This window comes from Canis aureus, chromosome 19 (genome assembly GCF_053574225.1).
Source record: "Canis aureus isolate CA01 chromosome 19, VMU_Caureus_v.1.0, whole genome shotgun sequence".
Lineage (NCBI taxonomy): Eukaryota > Metazoa > Chordata > Mammalia > Carnivora > Canidae > Canis > Canis aureus.
Window position 1 is genome coordinate 53,736,896 of NC_135629.1, and position 14,432 is coordinate 53,751,327.

The following is a 14,432-nucleotide window of genomic DNA, read 5'->3' on the forward strand; positions in this document are numbered from 1 at the left end:
CCTCTGCCTGTGTCTCTGCCTCTCTCTGTCTCTCATAAATAAATAAATAAAATATTTTTAAAAAAAAAGGTTAAAATTTTTGTGGGACATCTGGATGGCTCATTCAATTAAAAACCAACTCCTGATTCCGGCTCAGGTCATGATCTCAGGGTCCTGGGATCAAGCCCAGCATTAGGTTCCCTGTTCAGAGGGGAGTCTGCTTCTTTCTCTATTCTCTCCCACAGACACCCCACTCAAATTCTCTCTTTCTTACAAATAAATAAATAAAATCTTTTTTTTTAAAGAAAAATAACAAATACTGGCAAAGAAATGGAAAATAGAAAGCTTTATGCATTGCTGGTGGTAATGTAAACTGATGCAGCCACTGTGGAAAGCTCTTTTGGTTCCTCAAAGAGCCAAACACAGAATTACTTTATGACCCAGCCATTCTACTCCTAGGTAGATAGCAAAAGGATTGAAAGCAGGAACTCAACTAGATAAATATTCACACATGCATGTTCATAGCAGTGTTATTCACAGAAATTCAAAGATGGGAACAACCCAAATGTCCAACAACAGAGGAGTGAATAAACAACATGTGGTTCACACATACAATGGAATATTATTCATCTATAAAAGGAAATAAAGTCTGATACATTCTATAATATAGGTGAACCTTGAAAACATCATAGTAAGTGACAGAAGCCAGATACAGAAGGACCAATAGTATATGATGCCACTTCTAGAAGGTATCTAGAATATGCAAATTTATAGAAACAGAAAGTAGAATAGAAGTAACCAGGGACTGGGGACAGGGACAATGGAGAGTTGGTGTTTAATGGGAACCAGAAATAGAAATGGGAATTTCAGAAAAATAGAAATGGGAATTTCTATTTAGGAAGGATGAAAACTTTTTGGAAATGGATAGCAGTGCTGATTGAACAGCACTGTGAATGCACTTAATGCCATTGAATTGTAGTCTTAAAAACAGCAAGTGTTGAGGGGCCTGGGTGGCACAGTTGGTTAAGCATCCAATTCTTGGTTTTGGCTCAGGTCATGGTCATGGATTGTGAGATCGAGCCCCATGTCAAGCTCTGTGCTCAGTGTGGAATCTGTATAAGATTCTTTCTCCCTCTCCTTCTGTCCGTCCTGCTCATGCTCACTCTTCAAATAAATAAATAAGTCTTTTTTTTTTTTTTTTTTTTTTTTTTTTTTTTATGGCAAGTGTTGGGACTCCTGGGTGGCTCAGGGGTTGAGCATCTGCCTTTGGCTCAGGGCATGATCCCAGAGTCCCGGAATTGAGTCCCACATCAGGCTTCTGCATGGAGCCTGCTTCTCCCTCTGCCTATGTCTCTGCCTCTCTCTGTGTGTGTCTCTCAAGAATAAATAAGTTAAATCTTTAAAAAAAATTAAAAATTAAAAAAATGGCAAGTATTATGTTATGTATGTTTTATTATAATTAAAATTTTTCAAAAAAGAGGAATAGTCAGTAGAGCATGCAACCTTGATCTCAGGGTCCTGAATTCGAGCCCCATGTTGAATATGGAGACTACTTTTTTAAAAATAGATTTTTTTTTTCAAAAAAGAAAAAGAAGTCACAATGCCTCCTAAGGTCTAGCCTTAGAAATAGTCCAGTATCATTTTTTTAAAAGATTTTATTTATTTATTCATGAAAGACACAGAGAGAGAGAGAGAGAGGCAGAGACATAAGCAGAGAGAGAAGCAGGCTCCATGCAGGGAGCCCGATGTGGGACTCGATCCCAGGACTCTAGGATCATTCCCTGGGCTGAAGGCAGACATTTAATCACTGAGCCACCCAGGCGTCCCCCAGCATCATTTTTTAAAGAAGATTTTATTCATTTATTTGAGAAAGGGAATAGGCAAAAGAGCACAAGCAGGGTGAGGGACAGAGGGAGAAGGAGACTCCTCACTGAGCAGGGAGTCCAATGTGTGTCTTGATTCTGGGAATCTGGGATCCAGGATCATGACCTGAGCCAAGGGCAGACGCTTAGCCAACTGAGCCACCTAGGCACCCCTCCAGCATCATTTCTGATGCAGTCTGTTGGTCAGAACAAGTGACAAGAAAACAGACTCTACTTCCTCATAAAAAGAGCTATGGATACTGTGGCTTTTTTCCCCCTCTCTATGAGACAAATGAGGTCTAAGTTCACACTAGTCAATATTCATAACAAATGAATTTTGTGTATATCCAAAGTTTAACCCAGAAAAAATTTTGATTGTGCTAAATTTTGTTATCAGCAAAATACTGAGAGAAGAGTCTTTTAATAAATTCAAATGTGCAAAATGCGGCTCCAAAAAAATGACAACCACACACCAAAAATTCACAGTGGTAGAATTAACAGTTGGTAAAAATTGGACAAAATGAGCCTGATTAATGAATCAAATGTTTCAAAAAAATTACATGAAAAAAAAATATTCCTGATAAAGATGATCTCAATCAAGTAAAAATGAGCATAGAAAAAGAATTGGGAACGGTTTAGCTGCACTAAACAGAAAAGTGATCCAGGAATCTAATTGGCTAGATGCAGTTTGTGATTCAAAAGTATTTTCCAACAGAAATGTGTTGGAATTTTTTTCCCACTGTGCTTATAAAAATGGAATCAAAGTGTCCCCAGAATAAAACCATCCTTTGTGTGAAAATGGCAATGTGAGGACAAGAGGGTCAAATGTCCTGTGCATCTTTCTTGTGTTTGATTTTATTCACCAGACACCAGATGCTGCTAATCTCCTAGGCAAGCCCCCAGAAATGCCCTGGTCATGACCCCTTTCTGGGGTGCCCTCAACCCCACCCAGACATGTGCCTCTACAGAACCCTTTGTCTCTCACAACTATGCTATCAGTCCAGGGTTTTTTGTTCCTCGGAAAGTGTGGCTCACACCAAATTGTTTTTTCTTGAGGCAGAACACCAGTGGGGAAGACCTCTCAAAACCTGGGTAAACCCCAAGACTTTGGCTCTTAGGATGGCTCCTGAGTCCCCCACACTGAGGGACCATGAGCAGCCAACATAAAGACTGTCCCCTGCTGGTCACTTGATCCTTACCATGTCCTGTCATTATTCTTACCCTCCTGACTTAACGCCCACCCTGAGTCGCATTTCTAACCATGCCCATGTGGGTCTTACGGCCCCCTCTCAAACCCCCCAAGTAATCAGAGGACAATGTTGATGAGATGTATTTTCAGCTTCGTACTCTGCAAATCCAAAGTCACCTTATAACTTTGTTGGGACTGTGAAATGCCCAATAGAGAGCTGACTTTCAAAGAAGGGAGGCAAAGATCTGTTCTTTAAAAAAAGAGAAAAGGAGGGGGGTATACGGGCATGTGGGGAGAAGGAATGCATTACATTTTATTTTTACCACTCGAGTTTTTAGAAATATGTTTTGGGGCTTCTTTTACAGTTCCAGAATTTTAATAGATGCAATGTAGATAGTAAGAGACAGGCAAAGAGGGTGTGGACAGATGCAGAGAGTTAGGCAGGGGCAGAGAGAAGACACAGTGGCGGAGAGGATGCAGACAGAAGCAGAATGTAGATGGCACAGAGTGTAGACAGAGGCACAGAGAGATGGCCAGGGGCGGGCAGTGAACAGATGTCAGTCATCACTTCCAAAACCAGATAGAAGCTCCTAGCATTTAGAAGGTTGAGATCTCAGACCTTAGAAGATCCTCACACGCCCCACTCTCCGTCCCAGACCTCCCCCTACCCATTTCTGCCTCCCCCTCTTCAGCCCCCAATCTGAACATACAATGTTACCCTGTCTTCTGGGACAGGGCCCCTGGCCCACCCCCTCCAGGGCCCATCCCTTGGGGTGGAAACGCTCCTTTTTTGCGAAGTCTTGCCTGCTGTCAATGACTGTCCCTACAGGCTCCTCCCCAGCCTCAGTGACACTCCCCCCACCCTCTTCCTCCCTGTGGAGAGTCTTGGGCCTACCATTCATTTACTCATTCATTCATCAAGCATTTATACTCCGTTCCCACGACCCAGGCCCCTGCTCAGCGACGCTGGGGACCCCGAGGAGACCTGACCTAGGTCCTGCATCACCCACCCGCTCCCACTCCCCCCCCCAGGTGGGGGATGGGAGGGCCGTGTAAGCAGTGATGACACAGCCTGATCAGAGTTTTGATGGGTCACAGAAGGCACTGTGAGCTGCAGAGAAGATGCTGAACCCGGCCCAGATGAGGTTAGGGGACGGGCCTGAGCCTGGGACGTGACCCCACCCCCCACAGCCCCGCCCCCAGCACCGAGCCGGGCTCAGAAATGCGGTGCCATCACCGCCCCCTCAGCCTGCCAACGCCCCTTCTCCGACCAAACCCATTAAGCCTCTCCCTCGCTGGCCCCGCCCCATTGTTGCTCTAGGCCCCGCCCCCTCCCAGCCCCGCCCCTATTTCATTCAATCCGGCCTCAAGCCCCGCCGCCCGGGAGGCTTACCTCAAACCAATCTCGCGACCCCATTGGTCAGGGAGAGTTACTGCACCGCCTTCCTTCAGCGTTATTGGCTCCCTCGGTGTCAATCTTCTTGAGAGAGTCCCAACAGTTGCCAAGGCCGAGATTTGAGGGGCAGATAATAATGGACGGCTCAGGACGGCTCATTATTGGGCAGAAAGCCCGGCTCTGGGCGGGGCTTAGGGCCAAACGCTCGGCTGCCTCCGTCCCGGGTTCTTCAGAGCCGCAGCCTTCCCTCAGAGACACACCCCCCCCTCCTCGTCATTGGTGCCGCCAGGTGTTGCTCAACAGGATCCCACACGTCGATAGGCAAAGCCGCCCGTCCTTCACTGCTTTCCTAATTTCAATTTGCTTCTCTCCTTAGAGGCGGCAACCTTCTGGCCGTAGCCAGGGCCCCCCTCACGGAATGGCCGCGGATTGGTCCGCCTCCCCGTCACTCCTGGGCGGTGGGCGGAGCCAGGGTGCCTGGGGGCGGCGAATTGGTTGCCTGGGCCTCGGGGGCGGGGCAGCCGCTCCTGTCAGCGGGTGAAATGGCAGCGGCAGAACCGGCGGCGGCCGCGGTCCCGGGGGGCGGCTGAGGGGGCCGGGCCGGGGCTGCGGGGCGAGCGGCGCGGCGGGGATCCAGCGGCGCGGCCCGGGACGGTGAGGCGCGGCACGGCGATGGCGGCGCGCTCGGCGCAGGTAGGCAGGCGGCGCGGGCCGGGCCTCCCGGGCGCCTTCTCAGGCCGGCGGCTCCGCGCTGCGGCCCGCGGGGGCCCGGCAAGATCGCGACTCGGGCCGCCTCGCCGCGGAACCCGCGCTGGGAGCCCTCGGCTCTCCCGGCGGCGACCCTGGCCGACAGCCTTGGGCCGCGGCCCCCGCCCACCCTCGCTCCGGGTGCCCCCGGACCCCTCGGCCCCTCCCCCGGGCCTTCCGGCCGCCCCCTCCCCCCTCCCGTCCCCTCCCCGAGGGGTCGCCCCACCCCCGGCCGTGACCCCCGCCCACCCTTTCCACAGACCACGAGGACTCCTCCTGGACCCTGCACGGCTCCCCCAGCCCCCACCCCGCAGACCCGCCCCCCGAGGCGCCCCCCGCAGGCCCAGGACCCCCGCCTTCCCTCTGTCCGGACCCCTCAGGACCCCTCCCATCTGCGGACCCCTTGCCACCCCATCCCTCCTGCCACTTCCCATCTCTGGGCCCAGACCTGCCTCCAGCCCCAAGGCTAGGAGCTTCGGAGCCCTCCCCCTCCCTTCCCTCCCCACAGGACCCCTCCCCTGGCCTCTCTAAGCCAGGATTCCTACCCACAGGCCTCCCCTCAGCCTGCTGGCCGGTCTCCGACCCCCAGCAACCCCATGCCCAAGGGCACCAGGAAAAATCACTCTCAGACTCCTCCCAGCACACTCCAGCCGCTCACACACACCCCTGATCCTGACTGGTCCTCAGAATCCACCCTCACCTCCTGCTTAGGACCTCCCCACAGATGTCGTGAACCCTCCTCCCCTCGCAGAGACACACATCTTTCTGAGAGCCCAACACATGCGCTTCCGTGCCCACACACACACACACACACACACACACACTGGGAGCCAACAGTTCTCACACAGAGATGCCCATGAACCCTCAACAACTCACATGCACATCCTGGCCCCTAACACACAGACAACCAGGAGCCCCCTGATATGCGGGTGGGCGTACACACACACACACACACAGCTAGACACTTGGATCCCCAGCACACACGGGGAAACTCAGACCTCCAACACAGACCCAGACAACTGGGACCTCCCACACACACACTCACACACACACAGGACTCCGTAGCACTTTCACACACCTCCTTGGATCCCACCTGCCCAGGTCCTCCCGTAGCACCGAAAACTCCCAGCTCAGGCACACTCGGACACATGAGCTGCCTGCCCTGTCCCAGCCACACCAGCCTCCCTGACCTGGTATCCCCACCGGGGCCCTGAAGGGTGGCAGGGTGACCCAGAATCTCCCAGCACCCCTGTGGACACCTGGCCCAGGCCTCTTCCCCTTTATCCATCTCTCCCTGCTTTTGCCCTTCTTCAAAGGGAAGGACACTCACTCTCCCTCCTACTCTGAAGTCTCCCAAAGGGAATAACTGCCTGCCCCCTGATTTACGCCACCCCCTGGTGGGGAAGGGGGAGTTCAGGCTGCTCCGGGCCCAGTCCTGAAGTCTGACCAGACTGGTAGGACCAGCATCCTGACCCCATCACACCCGCTGGCCTCAAATGGCAGGACCAGCACTGCTGCCAGGGGCAGCCCCGATAGCTTGAGTGAGTTCCTTCACCCACGGCCCGTGTGTCATGCCAAAATGAAACGGCTTCCTCCTCTCTCCTGGCATTTGGGACCCGGTGGGGCTGGGTTTGGGCCTGCCAGAAGCAGACGGCTCTTTGTTAAGGAATATTTTCAGAAGGGAAGAATGTGCTGAAGAGGCTTGGGTAGAAAACCCGTGAGTTGTCAGCTTGGTTTTTCCCTTGGCCAGCCTTTGATCAAGCTAGAGGACCCATGTCTACATGTCTTTCCCGAGTGTGTTGATTCCCCCCCACACCCCCCACAGCCCGCCCCCCTGTCCTGCCACCCCACAGCTCTCATTCTCAGGTCCAACCTGTGCGTTCCCCTGGGCTTTTGTGGTTGACTGCGGGTGGTTTGGAAGGAGCTGCAGGTGGCTTGGCTCTGGCACAGGGATGAGGAAGGATCACAGAACTGGCAACACGGTGTGGCCAGGACTGCAGGGAGTGAGGAGGAGCCTGGGTCCTGCCCGTGCAGAATCCAGATCAGTCCAGCCCTAGCACTGCCTGTCTGGGCTCCTTTGAGCCACACAAGCATGCCTGGAAAGCCCCAGAGATGCAAGCCCAGGCTTGTTTGTGGATGTTCACCGGTGGACTCTGGACAGCCCTGGGAAGAAGCACCTATTGGCTCAGGGCCTCAACTTCTCCATCTGGAAAATGGGTGGGGGATAAATCTGTAGAACCTTGTTCTGTACTGCAGGGGAGCCAGTGAGGTGAGGGTGTGGTCCTTTGAATGTCCCCTGGGCACCGAGTGGGAGGGGTCATTGGGGTTCAGCAGGGCAGTCGCCCATCTATGAATGCTAGCAAGGATCCCTGGCCACCCTGGTCCCCTAGTGGTAATTAGTTGACACCTCACTGGACAATGACCGTCTCTATGTAGCCAAGCTGCATCTCAGGAAGCCGGCTCAGTCGGGGTTGAGAGATGGTCTGAGAGTGGGATCTGTGGCCACACAGAAGCCTCCCGTGGGGAGGGTAGGAGGGGGCCTACTTGCTGGCAATGCCGTCACCTCATGGACACCTCTGATACATAGACCTGGGTAGGGAGAGGTTTGTTTTGTCCACTTGCTGAAAGGAGGCGTGGATGAAGACTCCTGAAGGTCACGAGGCACGTAGGAAACAGTCTCCACAGCCTCCCCAGGGTGGGACCTTCTGCAGATGCAGGGGCTCATAACGCTCACCAGAACAGACTATGAACTACTTAGGAAAACACGAGAAAGCTCCCGGGAAGGGGTTGTGAACAGTATCAGTGCACTTTTACCCTAAACTAGGTGTACAGGCCTGGTCTTTGTAGTGTTTTGGTAGGAGCAGGGGGGTGAGGTGAAACGTGATCTTAGTTTCCTCTGACAGAACATAGATGCTGGTCATTCCAAGTGAAGCCCCACCACGTGCTAGGAACTGAGTCAGGTGCTGGGGTAAGAAGGAAGGTCACATGTGGTCCTTGCCTTGCCTCTAAAGACCCTCTTGGCATCATGAGGCAAGAGCTGAAACCAGTAGCATACCCTGATGGGGCCCATGCCACATGCCAGGCCCTGTGCCAAACACCATTTACATATTATCTCATTTAATCCTCCAATCCACCCAGAGGAACCAAGACTCCAGCGTGTGCCCTCACCATCACATCCTGCTGCTTGCCGTGTGGAAGCATGAGATGGAACTATGCGCAGCATGCTGCGGGAGCACAGAATAGGGTCCAGTGCATCCCTGGGGCATCAGGGAGGGCGGAATAGGGATGACATATAGGCCCAGAGAGGAGCTTACTGGGCAGGCATGGCAGGGAAGGGCGTTCCAGGCAGGCAGTGTCTGGACAGAGGCCCGTGAAGCAGGAACAAGCGTGGTGTGTTCAGGGAGTCGTGCCTTGTCTGGTGGGCCTCATCCCGTAGGCCTCGCATCCCAAATGTGATCCATGGGCCACATACTGCACACCCCTCCCTGGGAAAGGGAACCATAGTTGGAAGAACTCAAGAAAGGCAGCAAGCCCTACCCTACCCAGGGGAGTCTGTAGCACACCTGCTCTGGAAGTCAAACAGCGCCAGGAAAAGAAGTGAGAAGGAAATCACAGGAGGCGAGAGAGACATGTATCTTCCAAGGCCCTGTCAGCACAACTCACCTGCACTTTTCTTGCATTGCTCAGCATGCTGTGATGTAACCCACTAGTCCCACAGGGGAGCCTGACGGTTTGTTCAAGGCTGAGTCTCAGGAGAGTGCAGGGCACATAGCAGATACTTAGTAAATACTTGCTTCATTTTAGGATCTTACCATCTTCCCTACTCACCCATTTATGAAAGACGGCCTGGATCTCTTCCACAGGAAGAGGTTGACCCATCTGCCTTGGAGAGCTCCCAAAAGCAGGGCATACCCACCTCGTCCTTGCCCCGTGGCCCAGCAAAACTCTGCAGCTGACTCAGGCAGCAGAAGAGATAACCATCTTGGCTTTGAAGAGCCTTTGCAAGATGCCACTTCTCTTACTCACCTGTCCCTGGAAGGCTTACAAGGGCTTTAAATGTTCTCCTTTGTCATTCTCAGGGAACAAAAATGTAGAGAAATGAGGGATTTACCAGGAATGAACCTACTTCAGTGGCAAATAGAAAGTTGGTGATGATACGGGATAGTAAACCTTTTTTTTTTTCTTTTTTTAGGTCAGAAGGGATTCCACAGGTCATAATAGTCCACATCTCAGATTTTAGTCTGAAAGTATTTGCTGCTGCTATTATTCCCAATTTCCCAATAACAATAATTATAGTTTCACTGCATTTAACCTTTAAAGAGGGCCAGCCCATTGGGGTTTGTTGATTCATTCCACAGCTATTGGATGCCTGATAGTGTACTAGACTCTGGGGGTCCAGTGGTGACTAGACAGCCCCTACCCTCATGAAACTTTCCATCCAACGGGGAACAAATAGCATGGACCAGCTAGTTCCTGTCCTAAGCACTTGACAAGTTTAGCTCAGGTATTCCCGTGAGGCAGGTACTATCACTAGCCCTGTTTTCAGATTAAGAAATTGAGGCAAAGTGTATCACAAAGATATACAGTAGGGGAAGGATTCGAACCCAGACTTCTGGCTCTGGAGTTCTCACAGGAGGCCAGGAGATCTGGGAGCAGTTGTGGACACACACACACACACACACACACACACACACACACACAGAGAGAGCCATAGAAGGAAGGTACATGGATATGGAAAGGTCCAGAGCATAGAGAAGCAGGTAGAACTGGGGAAAAGAGGGGGCAGGCAGTAAGCCCCGAATTCCAGTGAGTGTCCTTGTTATCAAAGCTTGCCCATTAGTTGCCCACCCCTTGGCTAGGAAAAGGACCCAGACACCAGGCCATTTCCCCAGAAGCTGGAACCAGCTAGGGCCATGGTGGTCTGCTGGATCACGCTGACAATCCTGGCAGGCTGGGCACATGGGGTCACATGGCATCTCCTGAGGCATGCAGTTCAGAAATGAGTCTGTGTCCCCTGTCATTATTAGAGCAGAGGATCAGAAACTGGGGGGCAGAAAGCTAGGAAACCAAACTGAAAGGAAACTTGGGCTCTTTATTCCCACCTTCGAAAATGCCAGGCTCTGTAAGATGGCACGCACACACTCACTCCCTCTCCGCGCTGAAAAGTAATGACTGTGCTTTACTGAGCACCCAGTAAATTGGGCATTCGTGCTTTATCTGTATTATTTCCAAAATAAAAGAATGCAGAGAAAGTGGCAGCACAGGAATCAACTTAGGGCAGAAGCTCTGGAGTCAGAAATCTAAGTGGAAATCCTCCCTCTGTGGCCTAGTCAAGGGACCATGTGAGAGTCCTGCTTGCTCTGGCACCTTGCATGCATTACGGCTGACCTTTACTTTTCGGCCTACACTGATACAGAATCTTTGTTTTAAATTATTTTTAAAATAGAGTTTAGGGGTGCCTTGGTGTCTCAGTTGGTTAAGTGCCTGCCTTTGGCTCAGGTCATGATCCCGGGGTTCTGGGATTGAGCCCTGCATTGGGCTCCCTGTTCAACAGGGAGCCTGTTTCTCCCTCTGCCTCTCCCCACTGGCTTGTGCTCTCTCTCATTCACACATTCAATAAATCTTTAAAAAATAAAATACAGTTTATTTTTTAGAATGGTTTTAGATTTGCAGAAAAATTGAGAAGATAGTAGAGAGCTCCTGCAGATCCCCACCCAGTTTCCCTGATTAGTAACATCTTCAGTAAGTCTGGTACATTTGTTATAATTAACAGACTGACATTGATACATTAAATACAGTCCACACTTTCTTTACTCAGATTTCCTTAGTTTTGCCCTAATTTCCTTCTTCTCTTCCAGAATCCCATCCTGGATCCCACATGACATTTTGTCAAGTCTTCTTATGCTCTCATGGCTGGGACAGTTTCTTAGACTTTCCTTATTTCTGATGACCTTGACAGATTTGAGGAGAACTGGTCAGGAATTTTTCTAAAATGTCCCGTGATCTGGATTTGTCACATGGTTTTCTCATAGTTAAACTGGAGTGATGCATTCTGGGGAGAGAGATACAAAAGTGACATGCCCTTTTCAGCTCATCATAGGCTCATGCTCTTACTGTGGCTTATCACTGTTGATGTCAACCTTGATCTCTTGGCTGAGCAGCACAGAAATTTTTGTCTTCATTCATTCAGCGAATGTTTATTAAGCACCTACTAAATTCCATATGTGTTAGGAGCTTGGTATAGAAAATTAAGAAGATAGGCCCTTGACCTCAGAATGTTCATAACCCAGTAGGGCAGGCAGGCCTGTATAGAAGCAATTGCCATGGAATGTGCCTTGGGCTGAGATGTAGGGGGTAAGTATTTTCAGAGGGAGATAGAGAAGTGAGCCAGCATGCGAGGTGGGGGTTGATAGGAACGATTTCACAGAAAAAAATATTCAAACCAGATGTTGGAGACTGCTTTCCCAACAAGAGGGAACAGCATGTGCAAAGACACAGGAAGAAGCAGGTGGTCCTGGAGGGCTGAGCATCATGGGGCTGGGATGAGGGAGGAGGCAAGCCTGCAGGACTGTGTGCACCAGGTAAAAACATTTGGGCTCCATCTCCAAGCAGGGAATAGCTGAAGGGCTTGGGCAAGCATGAGGAGGGTAGCACTGGGCAGGTGGGTGGAGGGCAACACATGGACCCAGCTAGTCCCCCCCATGTAGCAGGAGGAGTTGCTGGCTTTAGTCAGGAGAGTATTGAGTTTGAGGAGCATCTCCACACCAGGGACCAGGAGGGTCTTCCTAAAATGCAAGCCCAGCCAGGCCCCTACCTGAGCCCACAGGGCCCTGTGGGGGTCTGGCCCCTGCAGAATTCTCCAGTCTTTTCTGGAGTGGCATGCCTTCCTCCTGCTTCTGCACTGTGTTTCCTTTGCCAATCCATCCCATCCCATCCCTCATCATCTTTTTCTCTAAAATTCACCCTTTTAAAGTGAACAGTTCAGTGGGTTTCAGTATATTCACAAAGTAGTACAACTGTCTAGTTCCAGAACATATCAGCATTCCAAAAAAATCCTGTGTGTAGGTTCCCCCATTCCCCTACCCGCTCCCCAGACCCCAGCCCCTGGCAACCACTATCCCTATAGATGCCCCTATTCTGGACATTTCATGTCAATGCAAGCATGTCACCTATGATCATTTGTGTCTGGCTTCGTCCACTGAACATAAAGTCTTTGAGGTTCATCTACATGGCAGCATGTGTCAGAGCCTCCTTCCTTTTTATGGCTGAATCATATTCCGGTGCATGGGTGGACCACATTGTGTCAATTGGTTCATCCAATGGTGGACCTGGGGTTCTTTCTCTTTCTGTCTATTATAAATGACACTGCTGTGAAGAGTCACGTACAAGAGTTCATGTGGACATATGTTTCCCATTCTTTTGGGTAGCTATCTAGGAGCAGAATTGCTAGGTCATGTGGGAACTCCACATTTAACTCTTTAGGGGCTTGCCAGATGGTGTTCCACTCTCTCTATTCCTGGAAACATATCTCTCAATCTGCAGGAGAAAGCTTGGATGATGGTTTCTTACTCTCTATGCTCCATGCGCTCAGGAGGGCAGCAGCTCCGTTGGCCTTTGCTCAGTGCAATGTCCAGCACCTGGTGGGCATTCAGCAAGCATCAGTGGATGGGAAGGCGGTTCAGTTCCTCAGATGTTTTTCAACTCCTCTGTTGTAGGCTCAGTGCAGGGTCCTGCTGTAGCAGGGACCCAGACAGAGGCGGTTCTTCCCCTGGTGGGGGACTTGGCAGAGGTGTTCAAGAGCCAGTTGGCAATCTTAGATGGTGCTCAGGAGAAAGGAAAATCTGGGAAAAGGAGGATATCCCAGTTGTTGGCATACATGTGGTCATTTAAGCCTCAAGAGTGAGACCGCCAAATGCATGAAGGGACGGGCCGAGACAGGGCCCGTGGAGGAGGAGAGGCCAACCAGGAGACTGAGAAGCCCTGGCAGGGAGGGAGGAGAGGACCCAGGAGCGCAGCCTCTCTGAAGCTAGCTGGAAGAGGCCTTTAAGAAGGAGGAAGCATGACTGGCAGTGTCCAAACACCCCTGAGAAGAGGAAAGGGAAGTAGGAAACCCCTGGCAGCTGGATCTTTCTGCCCCAGCTCACTGGCAGTCTCTTCCCACCCCTCTGGGTTGGCTCAGCCTCATTAACCATGGGCCACCCTATGGGGGTGTAGAAGGTGTAGTGCCAGCAGGCACAGGGGCAGGTGACCCACTGCCCACTCTGCAGGGTCCAGGACCCCCTTTAAGTGGCTGAGGTGGAGTAGAGGCAAAGGGAATTGAAGTTGATGCTGAGAGGCTGGGACCTGAGACCTAGTGGGCCTGTGCATGGATCTCAAAGGCACTGAGCGAGGCACCCTGCCTTGTCTCTGTATCCATCCACCACAGCGGGGGAAGGGCTGCAGAGGCCGTGTCTCATCCAACTTTCCCCTCCATATACCTGTGCCTAGAACAACACCTGGCCCTCAGATGGCCCTCAGTGGGCATCAGGGAAGGAAAGGTGGAGCGAGTAAGAGTTGTGGTGCCCTGGAGGGGAGGCGAGGCCACCCACAGAACTAGGCAGCAAGCCATGCCCGTCCCAATTTACTCAGGTCTAAGAGAGGCAAGATCTGGTCAATGCAGGAAGTGTGCATGTGCATGCATGTGTGTGCGCACACACGAGCATGTGGGGGTGGGAGAGTGCATGAATGTGCATGTGCATGGTGTGGAACAGTGTGTGAGTGCGAGTGTAGGTATGTGTGAGTGTCAATTATATGAGTGTGTGAGTGTGTCCATGGTGTGAGTGTGTCTGTGTATACGTGTGCATCAGGAGGATGGCTTCCAGGGCCAGGCTGTGTTTAGACAGTCTGGCGATGAGTCAAGAGAAAGTTCCTGAGGGATCAGAAGGTTCTGCCTCTCAGACTGCAAATTTCAGCCTTATGTATTGAATCAATTTTATTTCCTGTATGAACTACACATTAATATGTGATAAATAGCTGAACAAACTCTGCTAGTGGCTGGCCCTGGTTATGGTTTTAAATCAGAAACCCAGAGTTGAACCATTCTCTTGGGCCCTTTGGGGACAGCAAGGGTGTGTGTGTGCTGGATTCAAGGCTTGAATCTCCTGGACTCAGTAAAGAGAGAGTGGGCCCAGACCACTATGCCACATGGGGTCTCTTTCTCTAGGGGTCCCATTGCTCCCCCAACCCAGCTGTGCTTAGCAGGCTCCAGTCCTCACCTCCA

The 14,432-nt window shown here is 51.4% G+C and overlaps 2 protein-coding genes and 1 long non-coding RNA gene across 6 annotated transcripts in view; 1 reads left to right on the forward strand and 2 right to left on the reverse strand.

Annotated features, from left to right (window-relative positions):
* Positions 1 to 5,063, reverse strand: part of LOC144290679 (uncharacterized) — a 38,484-nt gene extending 33,421 nt beyond the window's left edge. For 2 of the 3 annotated variants that reach the window (XR_013358248.1, XR_013358246.1), the window contains exon 1: positions 4,424 to 5,061. This is a non-coding gene — a long non-coding RNA (uncharacterized LOC144290679). Of the gene's footprint in view, positions 1 to 4,423 lie in introns of all 3 variants that reach the window. The other variant, XR_013358247.1, reaches the window with a different exon arrangement.
* LOC144290674 (CD209 antigen-like protein 2) overlaps positions 1 to 14,432 on the reverse strand; it is a 51,655-nt gene that overhangs the window by 19,483 nt on the left and 17,740 nt on the right. The gene's annotated exons all lie outside the window — the stretch shown is intronic.
* EVI5L (ecotropic viral integration site 5 like) overlaps positions 4,963 to 14,432 on the forward strand; it is a 30,130-nt gene continuing 20,660 nt past the window's right edge. For both annotated transcript variants that reach the window (XM_077860116.1, XM_077860117.1), the window contains exon 1: positions 4,963 to 5,119. The gene's annotated coding sequence lies outside the window, so the exon portion shown is untranslated. The remainder of the gene's footprint in view (positions 5,120 to 14,432) is intronic.